General features: G+C 40.6%; 1 protein-coding gene across 4 annotated transcripts in view; it reads right to left on the reverse strand.

Moving 5' to 3' along the window:
- The window catches only part of LRRC8C (leucine rich repeat containing 8 VRAC subunit C), an 80,455-nt gene extending 55,845 nt beyond the window's left edge, over positions 1 to 24,610 (reverse strand). For all 4 annotated transcript variants that reach the window (XR_004925436.2, XR_004925435.2, XR_004925438.2 and 1 more), the window contains exon 1: positions 24,377 to 24,610. The gene's annotated coding sequence lies outside the window, so the exon portion shown is untranslated. The remainder of the gene's footprint in view (positions 1 to 24,376) is intronic.
- Positions 24,611 to 27,669: the final 3,059 nt, after the last annotated feature.

Here is a 27,669-nt window from a genome sequence, read left to right on the forward strand (position 1 = left end):
TGAAAGACAAGGGTATACTTACTCTGAAATTCTCCCAGTGGTTAAAAATGTGTAACAGAAATGTTTCTGTGAATACCAGGATTTACAGTTAAGTGCACTTAGTTTGGGGGAAGAGAACCACCAGATGTCTTTTGCAATACTCTGCATTTTCTCATGCTTGCACTCTGCTTAGGGGCAAAAGGGATGCAAAGAAGGCAATCCAAGGCCACCTGAGAGATTTATGAGTAGGTTGAAAGGAAAATCTTTTTTTTTTTTGCCTTGTTCAAGGAGTTGGGAGAAGGAAGATGGGAATGGGAAAAGAGGTGTTCTCAGCCTGATTTATTTTGAACCTAGGGTTCCTTTATAAAAATATTAGTAGGATTATGTTCTTTCCTCTACTCCCATTGCCTGCCTAAGCCACCTTCCAGGGACCTATCACAGAATCAGGTAAAGGCCACAAGAAAGGAAGAACAGGTGTTACTAAGTAACAGCAGTGCAACAGTGGTCATTGATAGTTCGGGTCAAAATTGTCAGTGGCAACTGACCAGCAATGCACAAGTGCAGGAAAATGTGGGAAGTTACGCTGGATCAGAAGTAGAACAAATCAGCAATACTGTCGTTCTTGAAAAAAACAACAGGATACTGAATTTGGGGTATTCAAGGGCCAGAAAGTTAATCTTTTTCTACAACTAGAATGATTCGGGTCCGTTACTGGAGTTTGAGGAATGTGGGAAAAACATCACACACTTATTTAAGAGCAACAAATTCTACCTTCAAAAATATATCCAGATTCAACTGTTTCTGACTCATCTCTATTGCTATTACCCTGGTCTAAGCCATCATTATCTCTCAACTAGATTATTGCAATCAGAACCCATCTCCCTGCTTCTACCACTGACCTATACAGATTAAGTCTCAACGGAGCAGCCAAATGATCCTATTAAAATATTGGGACAGACACTCTCCTAGACATCTCTGCTCATCTCACTCAGAGAAAAAAGCCATAATCTTTACCAAAATTCTACAAGGCCCCATGAAATCTGCACCCCTCCCACCTCCAATAGCAGTATTCTAGTCCTCTCCTTCACTCTCACTTTGCTCCAGCAGCACTGGTCCTTCTTGCAGGTTCTTGAACATTCCAGGTTCACTCCTGCCTCAGGGCATTTGCATTTGTGGTACCCTCTGCCTGGAATTCTCCTCTTCATGATATCTGTCTGGCTCAATGCTTTGTTTTCTTCAGGCCTTGCTGAAACTTATCCAGATTCTAACCAATTTTCACCATCTCTGTCACCACCCCTCTGGTCCAAGCCTTCACCAGCTCTTGCTTGGATAACATAGCAAAGCTGATTTCATATCACAAACCACCCCCAGCCCTGGCACTCCGTGTCTCCTGCCCTGCCTTATTTTTCTTTATAGCATTTAGCACCTTGAACATACCACATATTTTACTTATATATTTCTCTTCTGTTTCCTCCCACTTGAATGTAAGTCCCACGAGGCCAGGAATTTTTGCCTGCTTTGGACACTATTTTGTCTGTAACATCTAGGAGAGTGTCTGGCCCATATTTGCTGAATGAAAAAGTTGTAGAAACAGAATCCATAGAGAAATGTTACATACGCTGAGATAAGCAAAGGAATATAGAAGTCTAACAGATGAGTCAAGAACCTGTAAATATATGGACAGACTAAGGTACCAAATACAAAATGCTTCAACTTTGTGTATAAAAACAGACTTCAAACCGCTACGTGAGTTTGCGGTAGACAGGAAGAACCTGTTATTAAGTGATTGAATAAAAGGCTCTAGAACAAAACCTGTCAGTTGGTCATGCCTTGGAAATGTGAAAAATAGGCAAGACTCTCTCAGGAGGCAGAATGCCAGCTGAGAAAGCCCCCTGCCGCTCCACTCAGAGCCTAAAATAAGTCTTTCCCTGGGAGCCAACGTCACTTATGAAAGAGCAGAAAGGGGTATGTGTTTCCAAAGGGAAAACACGTGGACTGATATGAAATTAGGAACTGTCAATTGGAAAACCTGTTGACAGAATCTGGGCTGAGCCGGTCTTCTGAAGCTTATTAGAACATCTTGGGGTAGGTAGAGTAGTGGCTCTCAATGTTGGCTGCACACTGGGGTCAGCTAGAAAGCTTTAAAGATACTGATGCTTGGGTCCAATTAAGTCAGTATATCTGGGGTGGGACCTGGGCATGAGGTTTCTCAGGTGATTCTAACACACAGCTGAGGTTGAGACCTATTTCCCTACAAACATCTTAATCCCTCTTCTTGTGATAAAACATAAACTCAAGCATCAGATGAAATCTGAAGGAAAAACCAGAGCCTTATCTGGGCCTATCAAAGCAGAATTCACTTACTTAAAGGGACTGTGGTACTCTATAAATTTATACTCTATAGCTATAAGGAATAGGTTAATCACATCTTTAGTTACTAGGTACCTCCGACCCTCTCTTTCCCCAGACCAGTACATCAAGACAGGCTCTCCCTGCAGCCCCCTTCCCATGGGAAATACTCGCCGCGGGATGACATCTGCAAGGGTCTTAGACCATAACTGCAGTGTCCTATTTTGGAAGCCTGTGGCTGAGTATTTTTGTACGCAGTCCAGGACCAACACTTTCCCTACCTGCTCTGTTCACTCCTTCACTCCCCTCCCTGGGTTATTTATACACCCATCTATCTCCCCTCCCATACTGTAAATCCTGCAAGGGCAGAGTGTTGCTCAGTTTGGCGCTCCTAGACTCTGCCCTAGTTGTCTGAGCAGTCATGGTTGAACATGGACACGAAGCTCCACACGGACAGCAATGATTTACCCCTCCAGAACATTCTCTGAATGTAGATGATGCTTTTAAACGTTAGAACTGCAATCCATTTTTATTTTACAGGCATTTTATTTTAGAATGACAGTGAGTATTGATCTTCCCTAGCAAAGATCTCTTTACATATAAAGGAAAACACACCTCCAGCACAACGTGAGCTAAGGTTGACTGTGCACCTAGTCAGTGTCTGGCCCTTTGCATGTAACATATTACTTCATCCGCAAACAGCCCGAGGCTCCAGGTACCATCAGCCCACTCTTACAGAAGAGACCAAGTCTGTGGAAGGTTAGATGTCCCGCCCGGCGTTACACAACATTAAGCAGAGAATCCTGAATACAAGGCAGGGAATCTGTTTTTAGAGCCAGCTATTTTAAGTCACTAAACCTAACATTCCACAGACAATAGAAACAACAGAATTGAAGACTGAATTCCTTCAAGATATAATTAAGGAAATAGTTAAAAAGAAAGGGTGTTTTCCTCTACAGAAAAATTTCTTTAAAAATGGGAGTGATGCTACTTAAAATTTCCTATTAGCTTACATTATAATACCAGAGATGCTTTCTTTCAAATTTATATTCTACTCAGGGTATAATATCTACTCTGTGTGTGTGTATTATATTAGCGTGTGTTTTCTTTTAAATTTGTTTGCTTTTCCATTGGCAGTGGCTCCCAATGCTCTGGCTTTAAATCTCTTAGCTCTTCAGTCTCTTGGTCAAACACTTAATAACTTTAAAGAATTTAAAGGGTAGAATCTACTTCATCCAATAGCTAAATGAGAGTATGAATAGTCCATTTTCCTGTTAGAAAAGTGTCCATTTTCAGCATACTGAACATCCATATCATTAATAAGCATAGTTTACAGCTTGATAATATCCAGGTTCAATTTTTATACCAACTGCTTAGTTTTAGAAAGACAATGAAGGGGAGTGGCTCAGGCAGTTAAGCATCTGACTCTTGATTTCAGCTCAGGTCATGATCTCAGAGTCATGAGATCGAGTCCTGCTTCAGGCTCCATGCTGAGTGTGGAGTCTACTTGAGATTCTCTCTCTCCCTCTGTCTCTGCCCCTCACCCCCACTCATGTTCTAAATAAATAAATAAATAAGTAAATCTTAAAAAAAAAGAAAGGCAAGGAAGATTTCTTTAATCCTTTTCATAGGTGATTCTAATATAAAACAGTGATGGTGCTTAGGTAAAATCTTTTTTGAAGTGAGGACATGGTTGTCTATTTTTAAAATATTGTGTTTCTCTACCTTCCTGACTTCCACTAAATAAATGTCTTAGTTGGAGTTCAAGATGTTGAGAGATGGAGAACGACTATTTTTTTTTAATTTTTTAAAAATATTTTATTTATTTATTTGAGATAGAGAGAGAGCACAAGCAGGGGAGAGGGTCAGAGGCAGAGGGAGAAGAAGGCTCCCCACTGAACAGGGAGCCCGATGTGGTGCTTGATCCCAGGACCCTGGGATCATGACCTGAGCTGAAGGCAGCCGCTTAACCGACTGAGCCACCCAGGCACCTAGGAATGACTATTTTAAAATGTTATGGAGGTTATAAATTTTCTCTTTTTCGATTATATTCTAAAAACAAATATATTTTATAATAGTCTTCACTCCAGGTTCCAAGCAAACACACCCAAATAGATTAATTAATCTATCAGAGCCTTAGACTGTTTTCAGATGCTATACTTACACGGCTTATGATGTCATGCAAATAATTTTGATTCAGTTTGTATGTGTCAACAGGAAGAGGCCTGGCAGAAACATAAAAATTCTAAGCAAACTAATTCTGAGACTTAAGCAATTCCATTACCAGAAATGTTAGTTAAGCCAAACAGTAGTGTGGCCAAAGCACATCAAGGAACACCACTGTTTTCAAGATTTGTGGTTTCCTCATATAAGGGACCTATTCTGCTCATATTTGGATGTGGCACAAGGGGGCTTTTGGAAAGCATGGTGTATTTCGATTACAAAAAAGTCTCTACACAGCTGAGTAAATGTAAAGATGCTCACAGTCATACACTCTTGTTCCTGAGATTCTCTATAAATATGTTTGCTGCTTAACACTGAGAACACACCTTGCCTCCCCTACGCCATTTTTCGTTTTGTGTATAAAATATTCTAATGTGGGGCGCCTGGGTGGCTCAGTCGTTAAGCGGCTGCCTTCAGCTCAGGTCATGATCCCACGGTCCTGGGATCGAGCCCGCATCAGGCTCCCTGCTCCGTGGGAAGCCTGCTTCTCCCTCTCCCACTCCCTTGCTTGTGTTCCCTCTCTCGCTGTGTCTCTCTCTGTCAAATAAATAAAATCTTTAAAAAAAAAAAAATTCTAATGTGATATGGTCCTTTGTGTGTGGCTCCGGTTTGGGTCTAACATTTTTTCTCTTCTATGGCAGAACAGATCCCCCGAAAATTTCTGCAGAGGCACACTGTCATCAGATTAAGCATCCTCCTTCTAAACCACAGCAGCCGCTGCTTACTGAGCCTACGGCCATCCTTAGGTGACTTCTAAGGAAAGGATATGCTCCTACTTAGAACACTGGCATGATTTTCAGAGCATTTTAATATAAAATTTAAAGGTAGTTTGTGCAAATTTCCTTCTCTATGAAGTGATTACAGTTGTTGTGTACATCTAGGGTGATATAAAGTCCTTAGTCCAAAACAAGTATATGTCCACAATAAAACTAATAAAAAATATTCCTGTTATTACCTTGTATATATATATTACCTCACTGAACATCGACATTCCCAGAACATGAGGTTTAGTCATAAGCAGCCACATTCATCCAAAAAATAAAAAGTCACCCCTACTTGCCAATTTTTTTTCAACCTAATGTAGTGGTTACAATGCAAATTTTACAGCTAGAAAGACCTGGGTCTAAAATCTATCTGTGCCAACCTTTTTAAATTATGCAGTTTGAAAAGTGCCTGGCAGTAAATATGACAATTATCAACCTCATTATTTAATTAAGAAAATATGAGCTAGGCTTCTCTCTTGGGAAGATTCTGGATCCTCAAAAATCCTATTTACTGTATGTTTCTCTATATTTACTGTTCATGGAAAGTGTCTAAAAAGTACCCCAAAATTGTGGTGTCCCCTTTAAATGTTTGCTAATTTTTTTCAAGAAAGGCCAGTTTCCTCAAATCAACATCTCTAATTCCATGTGTTACCTGTCCTTGTTGCATTGATATATTGAAACAAAACCCCATGAAAATGCCACCCTGCCCCAATTCTTGAACCAGATATCTACAAATCCAGAGGTCTCGGATGTGCAAATCTGCCAGATGCCCCACAGCCTATGTGGCTCCTGGAGCTTACTCAGCACCTAGCAACTCTGGAGTATGACCTGGAGTTTTAGGAAACTCCTGAGTTGAAGGAAATCTTAATGATAATGATAATGATAAAGTAATGGTAAGGTTAACTGAGCAGTTGACCTTAAGAACAAGCCCTTCCCTACCGCACACTGTCAGATGGGTAGACCTGCTAGTGTGAAGAACACACAACTTTGGAAAGGCTGTTCCTCGCTGCCATCTACAAACACAGCTGCCTTTCTGTGGTCCATGGGATGGTCAGCAACGTGCGCGCCTCTGCTTCTGTGTGCCTTCAGCTATAAGACAGCAAGGCCACGGTGTGAGAGAAGATCACTTATTGTCTCCCAACATCCAGTCTCTCCTTTTTACATAATAATAGGTAAGTACATGTTCCAGTCCCCTTGGAGGCAGGGGTGACCACGTGACTTAGTCCTAGCCAGTGAAATAGAAAGAGAAAAAAATATAGTCAACTCTGAATTGTGCCCTTCAAGGCAAGGAATTTGTCCTCAACATATCCTCTTCCCCACTTGTGAGTTGGGATGAAGGTTTAGTATTCATCACCTTCAATCAGACCAGTGAGGGATACATGAAAGCAATGGTGGAACGTCAAGACATGAGAAGGCTGAACCCTTGACATCACAGACTCACGTGATTATGTTCCTACTAGTATGAGACAGAAAGAAAGAGTGTTCTTTCTTGTTTCAGTCACCGTTAGGGATGGAGAAAGCAAAGACTCTGATAGTATTTGCACTCCTGACTTAACTCTTTAGTCGCATGGGGCAGCGCTCACCCCAGAGGAGGTAAGTGCACGCCAGATGGGGAGTATGAGAAGCCACAGGATACACATGGCATAATTTACAGGCACGCTGACTTTACTAAAAGATTTTGGATTAAAAGAAAGTGTTATATTGAAACCAACAAGGGCGTAGTTTAATGTGCTTTTTAAAGTTAAAATACAAAATATTAAATGAAATCTGGTACTTCAACAATGCTTCTAGTTCTACTCCAGATTTCTGAAATAAGCTGAAATTCTGAAAGTCTGATTTCTGAAAATCTCTTCTATCCTGCAGGAGGCTTGATGGAAAGTATGAAGAGCATTAGTTGTAGAAAGAACACTAGACTGGAAGTTCAAGGTTCTAGAGTAAACTCCATCTCTGACTACACTATATTAGACAAGTCCTACTGCCCTGGTGCTTTTACATGAATAAAACAGAGTCTCACACCTATGTGTCCAGTCAATACACACTATTATATATAGACACACACTACTGGGTTGTGTGCAGGATAAAGATGATGTAGACATGACCTTGAAAGGCAATGAGATGCTAGGTGTTGTAATCCTGGAACAATGATGTAAGTGGAAACCTTCCCCGAAAGGCTGTTTACCATCATAAACATCCTACTGGGAAGCTCTTCAGTGGATAAATTCTACAATTCACACAGTACTCCTAAACAGCTTTCTATGTTTTGTTATGAAATGTGAAAACACTATTATAGATTACCAGCCATTGGGGGAATGCCTCCAACCTGAAAGACAGATATAAACACATAATCAAGAGTGAATGAACTCACAGAAAAACCAAAAGCAGGAGAAACACACAAAACAGACTGCAACAGATCCCATTTAAATTAATAATTAATATCCTCAGAGTGCTAGAAGATACTGTATCCATAAAATAAACGTATCAGAAAAAACTTGGAAATTAAAAATAAGATAATAAAAAAGTCACTGTAAGGGTTAGATTATAATGCTGAGGAAATTCATCTTAAAGTCAAACAAAAAGGCAAAGGGGAAGAACAAATAGATATATAGATTTCAGATCTGACAGCTAAAAAAACAGAAATCTCATAGAATAAAAAGATAAAATGAATGAAGAAACTACCAGGGAAATACTGTAAAATTTTCCCGAACTGCAGAATATGAGACTCAATATTAAAAAAGGCTGACCAATGTGTCTAGCACAATGAACGAATATAAATACCTGTACCATCATGAGGTTTCAGAACTCAGGGATAAAGAAGCGATCCTAAAAGCTTCTGTGGGAGACGAAGTGAAAGGATACATACAAAGAAACAAAACTCAGACCAGCATGAGACTTTTCAGTGACAATACAGTGACATACCAGAATATAATGGTTAAAAAGAAAACCTTTAGAATTCATAGTGAAAGTAATTGTTAATATACAGTTCAATATCCAGCCAAACTAACTTTCAAGTCTGAGAGTAGAATAAATAATAGATTTTAGACACTGAAAGGCTCAGAAAACTTACTTTTATGCATTCTTTCTTTAAAAAGTACTGAGGGATGTAAAGGCAATTAAAAAATCCTTCTCCTAAATCCCAGCCTTAAATATCCAGCTGCAGACTTGACATTTATAATTGGATGTTGAACAGGCATTTCAAAATCAGTAAGTCCAAATCAGAATTCTTCATTTTACCCCCAAATCTGCTCTTTCCACAATCTTCCACATTTCAGTTCTTCTGGTTCGAAACCTGGAATTTTGACTTTATTCTCTCACATCCAGGTCTATCCCGTCCACAAAGCCTACTGGGGTCAACCCTTACAATATCTCCAGAATAGGACCACTTCTCATCACATCGACTGCTACGACCTGACCCACGAGCAGATCTCCTGTGGTTCACTGCAACAGCTTCCTAACTCGTCTCCCTGCTTCCATGCTTGCCTCCTACAGCCTAGTCCCTTCTGTGCCTCTGTTTCTCAAAGGGTGCCTTTTCGGGGGATCAGTGAGGTCAATACTACACATTATTTGCCTTTTTATTCTCATTTTCTTGTGAGTGTACGGTGTTTTCTAGAAGCTACATGACATGTGATAGTGAACAGGCTCAACAGACCCTGAGGAGACTGTAAAAATGTAAACAATGTCATTTTCTCTTTTTTGGAGACAAATATAGTTATTTTCATTAAAATATGTTATCTGTGTTAGCATGTAGTAGCTTTATTATTGTCATTTTAAAATAAATACTTAGTTTTAAATTCCTAATATGGTAAATATCTACAGATAAAAGACACACAAAGCCCTTTTGGGGTCTTCAATAATTTTTTAAGAGTGAAAGGCCCCGAGGCCAAAAAAAAAAAAAAAATTGGCTAAGGGCTTCTGTACACTGCAGCCAGAGTGATCCTTTTAAAAGTCAAGTCAGATTTTGACCTTTGTTTGTCCACAATCCTCTAACAGCTCCTCACTTCACTCAGAGTAGAAGTGGACAAAAATAAAATCTTTTAAAAAGGGTCGGCGGGGGGGGGGTGCCTGGCTGGCTCAGTCGGTAGAGCATATGACTCTTGATCTGGGTTGTGAGGTTGAGCCCCACGTTGAATGTAGAGACTACCTAAAAATAAAATCTTAAAAAAAATGGAAGCAGACAAGATACTCCATGAGTCTACAACATCCTCTCTTAATAACTGCTATTCTCCCCCTTGCTCAGTGCCCTTCCCTCACCCTGGCCTTTTTGCTGTTCCTCCATCATGCCAAGGATGTGCCTTTATATTTGCTATTCCCTCTGCCTGGATTGCTTTTTCCTCAGATAGGGATGGCTCCCTCCCTGAGTTCAGGTCTTTGCCTTCTAAGTCATATTTTTCATTGGTTCCCTTTCCAGATACTTAAAATACTTGCAAATATCTCTTTGTCCCCCTGTGGTAGTGCTACCCCTTACCTTTGCCACTTACATATTTGTTTACTTTACCCCCTCTGTCAAAGAGTAAGTCCTCAGGGACAATAGCTGGTTTTAATCTCCTCAAAGGATAGCAGACCTGATGACTTGTACCCTGTATGGTCTTAAATGAAAAATACATGATCTCAAGGGGTTATCTGGCTAAGCCTTCAGACAAGACCATATTTGACCCATGGCAGAGAGCCCCAACTCTACTCTATTTTTAAAGTGTCTTAAAGACCCAGGCTCTATGAAAATTTGTGTAAAGGCTGATGTCTTGATGTCATCCTCATGCTGCAGGTTTTTACCTTTTAGTCTTTTTTTAAGATTTATTTGTTTTAGAGAGAGAGAGAGAGCATGAGTTGGAAGGGCAGAGGGAAAGGAAGAGAGAATCTCAAGTAGACTCCATGCTGAGAGTGGAGCCCAATGTGGGGCTCAATCTCATAACCCTGAGATCATAACCTAAGCTAAAACCTAGAGTCAGATGCTTAATTGACTGTGCCACCCAGGTGCCCCAAATTTTTACCTCTTTTGAGAAGAGATGTACAATCGCTGTTCATGTTCAGTTGGAGACCTCTTTATACCCTTGGAAGTAATTGTTAAATTTCTCCTTGTCCTCCTCATCTTAGCTGAAACATCCAATTCCTTTCATTTTTTCCACATAGATTCAGTTTTTCAATGCTTTAATCCTTTTGTGATGGTCTTATGACTCCCTTCCAAATTTTTCATCTTCCTATTTATTTGTGTAGTCCTAAATTAAGCTGTAAGAGTTAGTGTGGCGTCAAAGTTCCTAGAGTCTACTTTTCTTTTACTGCATCCCAGTGTATGCTTTTAAAATATACAATACATTGCCTTGTAAAAGAAAAATTGTTCTTAATCTGTTTGTATGATATAATTTGCAACTTGTTCCCAGAAAGAAATGTGCTCGCAATACAACACTCAAGTAATGATTCTCATGAACTTTAATGACATTAAGACTCGTTCTGGGAAGTTAGTTACCACCCACACAGTTGACCAGCTGTCAACCAAGTTTAGTGCCCTTTAACAAATATTATTTTCTTTTGATGTCCAATCTAATGCTTTTCTAACCATTCTCTTTTCCCCCAAAATGTCCCTACCAAGCGAAAATCTTTAAATTAGCCTACTAGAGAGCTTTTCTCTTACAGGAAGTTTGTTATAAAACTTTGACACCTACTAACAATGAAGTTGTCATTTTTTTTTTTAAATGCAGGGATAAGTAATCTTGTTCTAAAAAGGGAGCGATAGTAAATATTTAGGATTTACAGGTCACATATAGTCTGTGTTGCATATTCTTTCAAAAAAATTTAAACAACCCTTCAAAAATGTAAAAACCAATTTCAGCAAGTGGGCCAGATAAAAAACAGGTTGCAGACCCAAACTACGTGGGCCACAGTTTGCCAATGCCTAGTGTAATAGTTCTTGAAGGTTCAAGGGAGACTCACTCATCTCAAAAGAAGCAGAGCTGTGAGTATCCTCTGGATTAAGGAACTTCATGGCATGTATATTATTGAGATCCTTTGTGTTTTTCTTCCTGAGCCTTGGAGTTTTTGCTGGGATATGGCAGTTTGAGCACTTGAATGCCCAAGTCTAATGGCTGAATGGGTTCTCATTCTACTGGGCTTAGATGACTTGCCATCCAAGTTGAGAGCTTGGAGAGCAATTTGGGCTCTAAGAAGTGGTTGAACTGGGGTTTGAAGTTAAAATAGAACTCCTCCCCAGAATGAGATTAGAGAGGTATATTGATATCTGAGAGACATAAACGACTTCCAAGGAGCCAAGTGTAGAACCCAAAGTTTCTGTCCCATGTTTTGAGGATTTCCATGGCCAGCGTTCTGTATTTGACACATTCCATGGCTAAATGTCTGTTATTTTACTAAGAAACAATCAAAGCCCTTAAAAAGAAAATTTAGGATGAGCAAAAGTATGCATTGTTAAGGAAAAAAGTACCCCAAACTTGGAAACGAGACAAAGGGAAGGCAGTACACCTTTTCGATGTAATACTAAAGACCTGTTTAACAGGCTCACCCAAAGATTTAGAGAAATATACCTTTCTTGGACTTGCTAAGTATTGCTAATTAAATTCCAGACTTGTAGATTTTTGTCCAGTATAACAGAAAAGCCCAAATATTGCTTGTTTGTTTTTTATAGCCCTGAAGGACATTACCTAGTTTTTTGTATCTAACCTAGCAATGTTATTCTAACATTCTTTTTTCAGATAGTTCCTTGAATGCTCTTTGAACCAGCTGGCTTCTTTATTAAGAGCTTGAATAAATCCTTGACGTGTTCATTCTATATTAAGAGTCATGTTCAACTTTTTGAAAATTATCCTTTGACAACATTCACAGAAGTCTTAAGTTTTCTGTGTTTTGCTTGCGGTCAGATTGTGTATATATTTGCATCTATATTTGCATTTGTCTAACAGTTAAAATTATATGTAGGAATTTTTTCAGAGGTTTTCTGTTCATTTGCTTATGTTTGGAAGCGGTTATTTATAGTATTCTGTTTTTATGGTGAGTGAGTCCCTTGGGCCCCTACTAGACGTTTAGCTTCCCACTTGCTTAGAACACCTCTAAGAATGAAGGTTAAGTGGTTGCAGGAGTTTGTCTTTTGTGTGTTAGAATACTTCCTTAAACAAATAGATTCACTTTGAAAAGAAGGGAAAAGGGAAATCTGGGTGATTTTACAAGGGTGTGAAGGGAAAGCGTTAAGGGAAATTTCTGCCAGGTCTTGATCTGACAGTGAATTAAAAGAATAGTAGGAAATAGATTGAAACAGATCCAATTTATCAAGACAGCCTCTCTATCACCATCCCAGGCAAAAGAGCAGTACCTGAAAAAAATTTAACCAATAAGAGATATTTTACTTTTATAGGTGACTTTACCTCTTTCCAGAGGGAAACTAACAAGACTGTAGACTTTCAAATGAATGGAGTTCACATTTTCTAGGCAGAAGCTAATAAACACTTATATACTTCTAGAGTAAGGGAATATGAAAAATATCCCTCCTCCACCCTACAATAAAAAGAAGAAAAATGCACAGAAGAAAAGTTTGGCATTAACTGGTGGTGTTCAGTTTACTAAGGATAGGGAACCCAAAAATATACAAATAGCTACAGAGTTAGCCTTCAGTAGTCCTTTCTACATATATATATATTTTTAAGATTTTATTTATTTTAGAGAGAGATGGAGAACGCGAGCAGGGGGAGGGACAGAGGGAGAGGGAGAGAGAGAGAGAGAGAATCCCAAGCAGACTCTTTGCTGAGCACAGAGCCCAATGCGGGGCTTGATCCCAGGACCCCGAGATTGTGACCTGAGCCAAAATCAAGAGTTGGATGCTCAACCAACTGAGCCATGCAGGTGCCCCCTTTTCTATATTTCTTAACCAGAATTTTTAATCCAAAATTTAAAGAGATTTAGTGGTGCATTAATAGTACTTTGCAAACTGTGGTTGAAGTATGTTAAAATTCAAAGTTCAGTGGATATTCCTAATGATGAATACTTGGACAAATTAAACTGTTTTGTTTTCATTAAAAAGACAGTTAAATGTTTTAGCCCTGATTTTATTCTAGTTTGGGATATGATGCAAAAATTATACCTCATTTACATCAAACTCACATCAAAATTTTAAACAAAGTTATACATGACCCAGCAATTCTATTTCTACATAAACCTATCCAATAGAGAAATGAAAACCTATGTCCACACAAAAACTTGTATACGAACATTCATAGGAGCATTATTCCTTATAACAACCTAAAAGTCCATCAACTGATAAATGGATAAAGAAAATATGATATATCTATACGATAAAATATTATTTGGCAATAAAAAGGCATGGAGTACTGATACATTCTCCAACATGGATAAACCTCAAATGTATGCTAAGTGAAAGAAGCCAGTCACAAAAGACCATATATCGTAGGATACCATTTACATGAAATGTCTGGAATAGGCAAATCTATAGATACAGAAGATAGATTGGTGGCTGCCTAGAGCTCGAGAGGAGGAGATGTTGGGGGGCAAGGTGGGGAGTAATTGCTAATGGGTACAGGTTTCTTTTTGGGTGGAAAAATATGTAAAATTAGATTATGGTGAGGAATTCTGTAATGATACTAAAAACCACTGAATTGTATCCTTTAAACAGATAAGTGTTATAGTATGGAAATTATATATCAATAAAGCTGTTAAAATATTTTAGCTTATGCATGACTGACCTGTTCTCTGATAGGATGCATATTTAATTGGAAGTTACTAAATTCCTTGTATTTATATCATAGGTCAGATCATTATTTACACTAAAAATTTAAGTGTTTGTAGGTATGTTCAACAAAATTGAATTATAACTAGTGTCTATTTTTTTAATGATGGTTATACATTTTAGGCAATGCTGCAGTAAAGTGAAAGCATGGAATGTCATATTTCTTTGATAGATCTTTAATATGAATAGGGATCATACTATTTTTAAAGACTTTATCTCTTTATTTAGAGAGAGAGAGAGAGAGTGTGTGCACATGGGGTGTGGGAAAAAGGGAGAGGGAGAGAGAGAATCTCAAGCAGACTCTTGTGCTGAGCACGGAGCCCTACTTGGGGCTCGATCTCACGACCCCGAGATCATGACCTGAGCTGAAATCAAGAGTCAGACACTTAACTGACTGAGCCACCCAGACACACCTATACTATTTTTAAATGGCAATGTAAATTGTAATTCAAGATAATTAATTTTAAGGCTTGGGACTAATATTAAAATTGGATAATGGATGAATAATCTTTGACAAAATACTATCATGTGATAGTTTAAATTTACATATCATATATACAAACATAATTTGTTCTTCATAACATTCGAAGATCATAATCATTATTTTATAACATGCTCTATAAAATTAATTTTATCTTAAAAAGTAAAGTCTAACATTTTAAATACTGTCATCCACCATTGCTTAGCTTGTGATTTATATGAGAAATAACACATACTGAGATAAAATAATTTTTTAAAGTAGCTTAATAGAATAAATGACAACTGAGAAAGAAAAATTATTTTTGAGATGGCTTTTTATCAACATGAGGCTGTAAAATTATTTACTTATATATCCTACCCAGGTAGCAAAGTTATTTTTGTCTTTACCCAACTCAATGTGTTCTTTCAAAAGAGGCAATTAGCTTTTTTGCTTTTTTTAAAAACTTTATTTATTTATTTATTTAAGGGAGAGAGCGAGAGAGCACAAGCAGGGGGAGCAACAGAGGGAGAAGGAGAAGCAGACTCCCTGCTAAGCAGGGAGCCCCACGTGGGGCTCGATCCCAGGATCCTGGGATCGTGACCTGAGCCAAAGGCAGACAGACACCTAACTGACTGAGCCACCCAGGTGCCCCAGCTTTTTTGCTTTTATACTGTTTTTTGGAATTGAAATGATAAATAACTGAAAGTAAACAAGCAGAATAATAAGAGATTCCTGGCCTCTAGAGAAATTAAAATTCTGACATTTTTTTATAGACTTCCTGATTTGTTAGTAGTTAATACAACAACCAACAATATGGCCTTCTCTTATCATTGGGCATCTATATTCTTCTCTGACAACATTTTATAATGTTGTCTTAGGATTATGTTCCAAATTTGAAGCAATAAAGACAGGAGATTTTTTATACTCAGAATATATCTGATACACACTAGACAGTATCTAGGTAGCATCAGAAGTTTGCTCCCTCTCCTACAATCCAGATATGGCATTCATAAGTAAGAGAAGCTGGAAATCATTAGTTTTAATTGATTTGCTCCCTAATTCCTTAATTAGGTCAACAGTAGGCTGCTCTGTTTATTGCAATCACATTATGGGAAAAGCTGTCATGTGGGGGGGGGGAAGCTAATAGACAAAATGTTATTAATGTGATTACATTTTTAGGATACACTCTCAGGGCAAGTAAAATCTTCTACATGTTTATGTACAAGGGTTGACTGAAATAATTACTGTCAACGTATTTACTTCTAAGCTTTTTTGGGGTAAATTTTAAATACCTGAAGGTCAATTAGATTAGTGAGACCCTTATTGTTAATTGCCGCTTTATAGATTCCTTAGGATATGGAATCCTAATTTCTAATAACAAAGTTTACAAGGAGACATATTTTTACTTCACCCTTTCTCATCTTTATGTCTTTAATTTTTTTCATCCTTATTGTCCTGGCTAGCCTCCCGTACAATGTGGAATGGGGATAAGACCTGTCCTTGGAAACCAGCTACGAGAGACCCAGTTAACTGTCAACTGTTACTCGAAAGTCTAATAACCTTCAACCCACATTTTTTATCTAGTCTCATAATGATGTATAACCATCCATTACTTTTATAAGATGTCCCTAGTAAGAATGAATTTTCAAACTGACTTACCAGAAACCTTTTCTCTTATATGTCAGCCTGAAATAAAACTTTAATGTATGCTCATAAATAAATGATTTGTCTAGAAAGCTTTTCTAACAATCTATTCAGTCTTCTAGTTATCCAGCACCATTTCCTTAGGAATAAATTTGCTTTTGCCCTCATGGCATATGGTTAGTCTTTCTCCATCTTGCATTCCAGTCATTTATTCATTCAACAAATATTTATTGATTCTTTGCTACATGTCAGGCACTATTGTAAATACTGGTGCTACAGAAATGAACGTACCCAAACAAAACTCTGCTATATTTATATGGTTGGCTTGTTGATTTTTCTTCAAGATATAACCCTTTACTTTCCTTAAGTAAATTTTATTGCTTTGTTTTGACTACTTCCTTTCATTTTATTTTATTTTATTTTTACGAAGATCATTTCCAATCCTTGCTTCAACACCAAGCCACTCCATCCACCATGGGGCCATTTAACAAAATATCAGATACATGTTTCCCATTATTCCACGTAGATTTGTAGATAAAATACCGAAGCCCTCAACTCAGATCCAAACTCTAGACGCGTGTGCAGCTACTAACTCCTCAGCTTTAACCACGCTCTGGGAGCCACACAGCTTTGCATTAACTAGAAAGTTGTGTGTGCTGGACAGTATTTCCTAACTTTACTGATAAGAACATTATCCTGGAGTTAATGTCAAGGGAGATAATACAAATTAGCCTGGCAGTGTTTTTTCTAATGAAGTTTTCTCATAGTTATTTTGAAAAATCAAGGTGTTATTAGCTTAATAATCCTCTATAATACTTTTCTAGAAGTTGGATTTATTGGTTATATTTTATTTGATATTTTGGTTATATTTTATTTGATAAGATATTTGAAACCTTTTTTTAAAGATTTTATTTATTTATTTGAGAGAGAGAGAACATGAGCAGGGGGGTGGGGCAGAGGGAGAAGGAGAAGCAGACTCCCTACTGAGCAGGGAGCAAGATGCGATGTGGGGCTCGATCCCAGGACCCTGAGATCATAACCTGAGCTGAAGGCAGATAGGTGCTTAACCGACTGAGCCACCCAGGCACCCCCTGAACCTGTTTCTAATTTTCATAAACTTCAACAATATTTGAGAAAGAGTACTTAATAATTTTTATTGGTTTGACAAGGTCTTCAAATACACAGAATGAAATCACAGGACTCATGAGTTTTCATATATTTAGCTTATTTAGTGACTTTTGCCTTGGATTTATTTTGGTGTCCGGACTTCATATTTTATATAATGCTTGCCCCTAATTTCCAATCACATATAGAAATACTTCCCTGTACATATTTCATGACCCTATGAAGAAGGATAACTTCTAGTTACACTATCAAATTTCATAATCAGAATTTAAAATGATAGAAAGGGAGAAGGATACACTCCAAACTGGTAGCTTAGAAATGTTACTGTAGCATCTACCATTAAATATGCATCCCACAATGCTGTCTTGAGCAGCTGTGTCCCAGACACTGTGCAGGTGCTGTGGAAACAGAAGTGAGCAAGACAGACACAGTCTCTGCCCTCAGGGAGGTTTCAGTGCAGCTCCAAAAATGAAAGAGAAAAGATGTTGAAAAAAATTGCTGGAGGTTTGACAGTGAAGGAAAGGAAAAGTAACAATACAGTTAAAACAAAAGCTGGAGGAGATGAGGATGAACGATTTGGGGGGAGGGGAGAGTGCAAGGGCTGATGGGCTCCAAATGCTGAAAGAAGTCAATATGCAAAGAAGCCAAGCTCTTCTAATGCTTGCAGCTCCCGAGACTGGACACCAGAAGCCCAGGCTTATGCTCCCTAGGGAACTGGAGTAAGGAACAGAACACGAAAAAGCTAAGAATGACTTCAGAGCCCCACTGCCCCCGCCCAAATATCTACTTGTTATGACCTGAAATCTCTTTGGTAGGGAACGTAGTGTTTCATAAGTATAAATAAATGGCTTAAAATACAAATGCTCTATTAAAGACAAACTAATTCATACTCATGTATAATTGACTGGTCACAAGAATGAATAGTTAATAGCAGAACCTTCCCAGCATAACATAAGTAAAGGGTGTTGAGCATTTAAAGTTTGGGGAGGGCTTCCTATCCCCATTCCCCAAAAGAATGCAGGTAGAGGGGGCTTTGGAAGATAATTTTATAAATTTAATAATTTTGCCAAGGTAGAACTGGGACAACTAGAAGCCTTATATTTTTTTTTTACATGTATATTTCAGCTTAAGAGCCAATAAAGTATGCTTTTCTTTATAAAGGCAAAAAAGAGAAAAGAAAAATCTAATGCCAGAGAATTTGTCAAGTAAGGTATCATACACATTCATACAAATAAATATGTTGACTTTTCTTTAGGTCTTTTAGTTCCATATGGCTCTTTTACAATTTTTGGACATAATATAGAATTGTGCCACACCATGTGTTCTCAACTGGGGGGCAATCTCGTCCCTGTCAAAAATCAGTTCTGGAGGGCAGGGTAAAAAAAGAAATCTTAAATAATGGTTTGTAGCCTGCCAAAAGGCCACAGTTCATGAACAGATATACAGTGTATCTGTATTATAATTTATCTATAAAAAAAAACTCGTGGAGGGAGAGTAATAATGAAATAAAAGGTTGGGAAACACTTTTTTATGATCTCCATTATGTTCTCCCTAGTGTTTCAAGTCTTCGGGCAGTTTTTTGGCTTAGCCAAAATAACTCCTCTTTGCTCTACCTTCCCACCCTTCTCCAGTAGAATAGCTCTGGTTCTTCCCAGTTCTTAGAAGTGTTTTTCAAACAACATATATTTCTGGATTCCTTTGACTCAAAATACTTCAGTCTTCTGAGACATCTTCAGTTACTTCCCTAAGCTTTAAGGCATCTTTCTTAAAATTGATTTCTGAATTTTGCCAATTCCCCCTTTTCTAAATCCTATTCATTTTCTGAACCCATACTGCCATTTCTCTACCAGCTGCCATTCACAATTAGATACACCACAGACTATATAACCATATTTTATTTTATTTTATTCTTTTTAAAGATTTTTTATTTTTATTCATTTGAGAGAGCAAGCACAAGTGGGAGCACGAGAGCAGAGGGAGAGGGAGAAGCAGATTTCCCACTAAGCAGAGAGCCTGATGCGGTGCTCGATCCTAGGCCCCTGGGATCATGACCTGAGCAGAAGGCAGATGCTTAACAGACCGAGCCACCCAGGTGCCCCTATAGAACCATATTTTAGAAGAACACCCATCCAACATCAGAAAATGATCCTAAATTCACTACCAGAACTTGTGAGTGTTTTACACTTCTAAGCAGATAGCCCAGATTCTTTATTTCATGTCTGATACTAGAGAAGAGTTCAGTCATTCTTTACTCTTAATAATTAGGAAACTTTCAATATCTTCCTGCCAAACTATCTACTTTAAGCAAACCTCTGAGATTATCCTCTTGTCTTTCTGTGCCAGCCTGGGGTACAAATGAGAGTGTATTAAGGTACTAGACTTTTGAGGCCACACTAGTTCCTCTCCTTTCTTGCCAATCTTGCCTCACCATCTCTTTCCTATTTCTACACTCCAGGAATACCATATATCTAGCAGGCCTCAGTCATATACTATTATAGTCATGCTTCCTTTCTGTTACTTCTTCCATTTTTTCCACCTCTCATATTTGTGTGAAACTGTCTACGTCTTTTTCCTGTGCTAATTCTCTCACGAAATCACTTCTGGTTGCAGCCTCCACCCTGTGCCATAATTAGTCCTATTTCCAACCAAAGTGGTTTGAAATCCTCCTTGCTCATTACCTCAACCTTCTCTCAAGGTAGGTATTCCTTTCCCTCAGGTAAATTCTACTCCTTATTAAAGAAATCCATCTGGACCATTAAAAATACCAAACCACTCAAATACTGTTGGTGTGCTCAATACTTGCAAACTTAATGAGTTTTTTATCCCACCACAGGAGCCATTTATTAATGAACCATAGCTATCTTACCTGGTACTGAATGGCCAAAGCTTTAAGAAGTATGGCCTTCCAGGGATGTCTGAGTGGCTCAGTCAGTTAAGCAACAGACTCTTGATTTCAGCTCAGGTCATCATCTCAGGGTTGTGAGATCGAGCCCGGGGTCAGGCTCTGTGCTGGGCGTGGAGCCTGCTTGGGAGTCTCTCTTCCTCTCCCTCCGTGCCCCACCCTCCCTCTCTTAAAAAAAAAGAAGAAAAAGAAAAAAAGGCCTTCCAGTAAATGTTATATATCAGTTAAATTGGTGGAGAAGGCTGGGACAAACAAGTCTCGAAGAGGAAGATGTCACTAATAATCATGTAACAGAGACAAATAATTTAGGCATCTTTCCTAATTACTGTAAGGCTCTCCCTCAGAATATCTGACTCATCTTTCATTCAGAAATTAGAAACCATTTGTATTTTATACTAAGCAAGAAATATAAAGAAACAGAAAAATTCCCTTGCCTCAAAGAGTGTACAGACTTTCATAGGATATTATCTGGGCAAATAACTAAAAAAGTAAAAAAAAAAAAAAAAAAAAAAATTTTTTTTAAATTATTAGGGTATATGGTGTCTGATTTATAAGCAAACTGAGAAAGGATTTAAAATGGAAGGTACGCTACCTCCGGAAGGAGGTAGCATTTAGGCTGGGCCTTGAAGGACATGCAGAATTTTAGCTAGTGGAGATCTGGCCAAGGGTGAGGTATGTGGTGGGAAGAAAGTGGGACTGTCATGGTGCCTTGAGTGATAAGCAAGGCTGAGAAATCAGGAGAAGCAGAAAACAGGAAAGTGTGTTTGCCAAAAATTACAAATTCCAACTCACTGAAGTATGGCTAGTAAAGTTTTAAAAAATATGCAGAGTGGAGCAAATGACAAACTATGTAAGGTGAGTAAATGTAAGTCAGGACTACAAAAAAAGGATGTGATTCAAAAGTTAAAGATGCTAGAAACCAGATTAGACCTTTGTCTAGCCATATGAAGAATGAATCACTGATAGCAATGACTAATCACTATATGCATGTAAAATATAGATGGAGCAAACTCCAGCAGAAATTTCCATCAACACCGGGATACAGGGGTGCTAATCCCTACCATTTACTGAACACCTAGTAGGTGACAGGAGCTGTCCTTTATACAGATTGTTACAATTAGTCCGCACAATACTCCAACTAATAGGTTTTATTAACTCCATTATACATTAGGAAATGGGCTCAGGAAAGTTCCACAGCATGAATTAGTTTACACTCCTACTGGACAGTAAAACCAAAATCTGATACCAGCTTTTCCCATCTTGAGACCATGCTCTTTCCCCCATGCCAATCTAGCCTGATTTATAAGTTAAGAGAAATGAAGTGGATTCAAGGATACCTCCATAGTAATGTCACCCTCATTGGTTGCAAATATGCTTTCATCAGTGATCTAGGGCTGGAGATACAGCCAGCACTCCAGGGACTGAGTATAAAATCTTGAGAGTGTATTGCAGCCTATGAGACCATCACTGTCATGTTGATGAGAACAGCTGATGAAAAAAAGTAAAATGTCGGGGCGCCTGGGTGGCTCACTCGTTAAGCATCTGCCTTCGGCTCAGGTCACGGTCCCAGGGTCCTGGAATCGAGCCCCGCATCGGGCTCCCTGCTCAGAGGGAAGCCTGCTTCCCCCTCTCCCGCTCCCCCTGCTTGTGTTCCCTCTCTCTCTGTCAAATAAATAAATAAAATCTTAAAAAAAAAAAAAAAGTAAAATGTCCATTAGGTTAAGTTCTTAATCTGTCATTTAATAGAGATCAGTGGCAAGAACACGGGTTTAGGAAATAGATGGCCTCAATTCCAAATGTGAATTCTGCTATATACTGTTTACATGGAAAACCCTGGATAGTGATTTTACTTCTTCAATCTCAGCTTCTTCATAGAGTCATTACAGCAAGTTAACGATAAATCTTTGTAGAAAAAAGATAGGCAGCTCTGGATAACAGAAAAGTACATCATTAAGGCTAAAGAGATTTGGCCTCATTCAGGCATTAAGTTAGCTGTCTTGTCTTGGGCAAGTCACAGACTGACCATCTTTCTTCTGTAAAAAGTAGATGGCACCATCTACTTTAAACATTTGTTGTACATATCTGAGTATAATGTATGTTAGGTACCTACAGTACTAGACTATATTATAGCAATGTACCCACCATATTAAATCATTAACACAATGCTTGGCAAAATATGTGTAATTTTCCACTGTTTTTACACTTGGGCTCTATTATAATGTTATTGGTGACTATAACTTAAAAATACTACAGACTATTGGAAAATCGTAACAGCAATTTGGTAAAAATTAGACACCTTAGGCGTTTTAAAAATTGCTAACTTTGTATTGTACTTAAAAGTTAAAATTTACATAAATGGAAAATTATTCATTCTTTTATACTCCCTCATACATTTTTTTCACTAAAAGCATTCTCTTCTAAAAGCATTCCATTAAACAAAGTGCTTAGTCAATCTGAGAAATAAAAGATTAGTACCATTAACAGAGACTTTGATAATTGTATTACTAAGAAAATTGTTAAACATGCTTGCTATCTCTGATAGCATTGTTGAAGTGGTAGGACCCATCTGTGGTCAATCCATTATGTGAACCATGAAAAATATCCATCCTTGCAAAGCTGGTCCCCAACTGCCCCTCAAAAGCAAACAAACTGACCTCAAGACAGTATTTAAATTAATCACTCCAAAGTAAAGTAAATCAGGGTTACACCCCTGGTATTCCCTAATTAAGCAAGTCAGAAGAAATACAAATATCGAAGATTAGAGTAGTATACATCTAATGGGTCATCTATATCCACACATCCAACACATGGTTTATGACTCGGAGCAAATTTGGGGAAGTTCAATGTACCTTTTGGGTTTACACAAATCATTAAAAAATAAAGAAAAAAAATGTATACACGTATAAAGCTCCTTGTGCCAAGCAAGAGGGATACCATCAGTTTGCCTCCTTTCCCACCTAGACGACATCTTACTGATTTATCCATGAATAAGCCTCATGGATGCCTTAGGAAACCACTCCATACCTGTCCGGAAATGTGCCCGTTGGTTGAAGCTCCATTTCTTACATTATAAGAAGTATGTGAATAAAATAGGACTGCCATTTCTTTTATCTATTCCTCCCCCGTAAAGCTGCGATAAATAGGGTCAACTCAAGCCTCCCTTTGCCCAACGCTAGCACTCCCACAAAATTGGTTCTTATTTTTTACTTTAAGGAGGATGGGGACTTGCAAGTGTTTTCCTAACGGGTTTGCTGAGTTTCAGATGTTTAAAAAGAATTTGAAACCAGGTGAAGTTTGGTCTTCACACTCTGAAATACCGTCCTGGGATGTGGGCTAGGTGTCTGTGGTTATTCAGAGCTAGGTACCCTGCGAGCTTCTGAAGGAACTGTAATCTGATGTACACCCGCAGGCGTGGGGTGGGGGAGGGAAGAACTGGCCGGGGAGAAAAGAATGGAATTAGCGTCTACAGAGCACATCCTAAGGTTCCGGAGTTGCTGACTCCATCCCTGACCGCCCCGCTGCTGGCAACCAGCTGGAAAGGGAAAGACCGGCGACCCTGGGTTTGGGTTGAAGGCGGCGGTCCTGGTCTCAACAGCCGGCCTAGACACCTGGCTTCTGGGGCCCGCCCGATCTGGCTAAACCCTCTCTCCCCGCCGGTCCTGCAAAGCGGCAGGCACCGCGCTCTCGTTCCCGTCGGAGACCATCAGATTCCTCTCTCACCGAAAGTGCTAACTTCAGGGGCTCGGGGGTACAAAGGGAGAGCAGACCAGAAGGGACAGGCCGTGGGGTCTCGGGGGCGGGGGGTTCAGGTAGGGAAGAAGGACGATCGCCCCGGCGGTGGCCGCCTTTTCTCCTCGTCCTCCACCCCCGATGCCCCCACCCCCACCAAGTCCGCAGAACCTGCGGCGGCCGCGCGGTGCTCGGCGCCAGGCTGGGGTCCCTGGCCCCGACGCTGGGGCTGGCTCGGAATGGGTGGGGTAGGGGCTGGCGGGTCCCAGAGCCCCAGCAGCGGGTGGCTGCAAGGAGCAAACCCCGGGCAGGCGACCACCTTCCGCCCGCCCGAGAGCGCGAGCAGCAGACAGAGACGCGAGCGAGGCGCAGGGCGAGCAGTGGCTCCCGCGCACCTAGCGGACCGAGCCGGGCGGTCCTCGGCGGGCCGCCCCTCTCCATCCCTCGGCGGTCCCCGCCCTTACCTCCGGGCGCGAGGGTGCCGGCGGGGAGGGTGCTGGGGAGCGGCGAGCGGTCTCCCGGTCCGGCTCAGCGGCGGTCAGCGACAGCGGGGTCGTCGGCGGGGCCGCTGCTCATGGCGTGTGGCGCCCGGAGCACTGCGGCCGCGGCCACGGCGGCGCCTTCCTCCTCGTCCTCTTCGCGGGCTCCCAGCCGGGACGCAGCTACCGCCCCAGCCCCGCAGCCCTCCTCCCCTCCGCCTCCCCGGCCGCGGACGGAGCCGCCTCCAGCGCCGCCCCGCGCGCAGCCGGGCCAGCGGCAGCCAGCGCCGCCCAGCGCCCGGCCCCGGGGTCGCCGCCGCCGCCGCCGCCGCCCGCCCGGCGGTCCCAGCCCCGCTGTGACGCAGGCCGCCGTGCCCGGGAACTTCCTCCCCTGCGGAGACCACCGCGCGCCGGGACTGGCCGGCGAGGCTGCCGCTGGCCGCCGGAGGCTTTCCCCTGGCCGTGGAAAACGGACCCTCCCGCGCTTCCCCGCGGGGCCGCTCCCGCCTCTGAGGCGGCCACCTGGCGGCCTCTGCCTGGGGAACGGGCTGCGTCCAATACCTCCCCCACCCCAACAGGGCGCGGAAAACCGAGGCTTCTCCGCGCTCTGCGGCCACTCCACTGACGCAGCTCCTCCCCTGGGTGTTAGAGGGGAGCAGCTACCACTAAAAATAGCCCTTCTGGCAACTCCCCTGCGGGACTGGGGTCAGGATGGAGATCATCCCTCCTCCTCATCTCCCGCCCCGCAGGAGAACAGAAGGACCCCATAAGAACACAAGAATGAGGTGGGGCGGGATGGGGGGCAGGCATTGAGGGAGACGGAGGAGAATGGTTAAAACCAATCTCCCTGGACACCTGAGTCTTCTCTCCAGCAGGAACCCCCATGCTCCCGGACACTGAGAGCTGGGCTCCGTCGTCTCTTCAGCAGCAGGTTCCAGAGACGCGGAAATTGAACGCTCCGCCTACAATTGTGAACTGCGCTGTCCTCCTCAAAACCACTTGTTGTTAAGAGTATGGGGGGAGGGGTTCTCCCTATTGATTGATCTGAAGCATGTTTTTCTTCTCCACATTCTCCTACCCAATTTCAGGATGAAAAAGCCAACTGTCTTCTTGAAAGCTGACAGCTATTCGTATGGAAAATCTTCTGCCCAGTGAAATGTACAGACAAGATTACTAGGTTATATAAAATCTCCTAGGATGCCTTCTCAATGTTAGTTATTCTAAGAGTACTGAAAATGAACCTACTACTCTGTCCTGGCAGTCAGGAAAAGGCCGATGTACCTGTCTTTCACTAGTTGATTGTTCTTACAAGCAAGCCTTAAGAAAGCAGGCACCTCCTTTAACCCCATTTGTAGTTCCAAGTCAAATTGAAAAGAAAATTTGTCCGGAAGTTGTTCTCTTTAGCTTTTTAAAAAATTTTTATTTTATTATGTTAGTCACCATACAGTACATCATTAGTTTTGATGTAGTGTTCCATGATTCATTGTTTGCAAATAACACCCAGTGCTCCATGCTTCTCTTAAGCTTTTAACTGCTTTTCCTGGGCTCGCAGGGCCAAATCCAGTATGCTGTGGAAGTCAACCTTAAACCCTCTTAGGCTGTAGGAGATGACTCTAACACCAGCCTTAATTAACTAGATCAGCACAAAAATCTAGGGTGGGGCCTTTCTCCTAGATAGCAGGTGAAAAACTTCCTGGAGAGTTCCTGGAGAAAGGGAGAGGTTGGCTTTAGCAATTTGCTAAAATTGTGAGCACCTTGCAAGCCACCAGATCCTATCTGAGTTAGCTCCAGCTCTTAAATACCTTACCTGGATTTAAACACTCAATGAGGCAAATACTGAGGGCACAAACCTCCTGTCGGGGGCTTTGTTCTGCAAGTGCTTTCTGAGCATCTCTATCCTTTGTACAATTGTCACCCTGACCTCAAGCTTATGCATCCCTGAAATGCTCCATTACCCAGTGACAAGGTTTGGACTCAGGTGAACCAGGAATAAATCCCTACTCTTCCTGCGTAAATGTAAGGGAGTTACTGCTAATTTTATTTTATTTTTCCATCATCAGCAATATAAGGATAGTACTCTAGGGTGCTGTGCAAATTAGATAACATGCTTAAAGCAGCAAGAACAGTGCCAAGCGCTTTATAAGTACACAATAAACAGTAGCTGTTATGTACTTAATATACTCTTCATAGACCTGAAAGCAAAAGGACCAGGAATGGCAACAAGGTTTGGAAATGGGATATGAACCCTGAAAATTGAGTCTCCTGCCGCCCCCAGATGTTTAATTGCAATGCTTTTGTCTGCACTTGACCTGTTTTTTCAATAGGGTGTATTGGGTAGGGCTACATGTAGTCACCTGATTCACATGCACTCTAAAGTCTGAGAGGCACGAGTCTGAAAACCACTACATTATACAGCTTAGTATATTTTTTCTTATTTTAGAGCATGTAAACCCTAAGTCTAGTCACCTCAGTCAACCTAACTTAAATCAACATCCACACTTATCAAGCCCTCAGAAAACCATAAGGTGAATCCACAATCCATCAGGCAATTTCTGTGAGTGCTGGACTCTGAGGGCCTCAAAGAAGCATAGTAGACCCTCTGATCTGTGGGGAATGTGCTCCAATACACCCAGTGGATGGCTGAATTTGCAGATAGTACCAAACCCTATAGAGGCTGTTTTTTCCTGTACATACATACCTGTAATATTTATAAATTAGACACAGTAAGAAATCAACAATAATAAAATAGAATAATGATAACAAAATACTGTAATAAAGTTATGTAAATATGGTCTCTCTCTCTCTCAAAATATCATATTGTATTGTACTCCCCCTTCTTCCTTTTGTGATGATGTGAAGCGATAAAATACCTATGGGGCAGGATAAAGTGAGGTGAGTGACGTAGGCATTATGATGTAATGTTAGGCTATTATTAGTCTTCTGACAATTTGTCAGAAGGAGGATCATCTCCTTCTGGACCAGACTTGACTGTGGGTATCTGAAACCATGGAAAGCAAAACCTCAGATAAGGGCAGGGGTGGGGGGGGGGTGCTGCTGTATAAGGCTTATTCCCTGCCCTCAAGGTGTTCACAGAGCTTGAGAGAGGGAATCTGGCAGCCCATGAATCAGAATAAACCATTTTGAACTAAATGTGATTGCATTTCGGAACAAGGAGAGGGCACTATACCCGAGCTGAACCATGTATACAGAGCCACCATCTTCACCTTTCAATCACCCAATTTTTGAGACCAAAATTTGACATTCTCAATGGGCTTCCA

This window comes from Halichoerus grypus, chromosome 5, assembly GCF_964656455.1.
Source record: "Halichoerus grypus chromosome 5, mHalGry1.hap1.1, whole genome shotgun sequence".
NCBI classification, from domain to species: Eukaryota; Metazoa; Chordata; class Mammalia; order Carnivora; family Phocidae; genus Halichoerus; species Halichoerus grypus.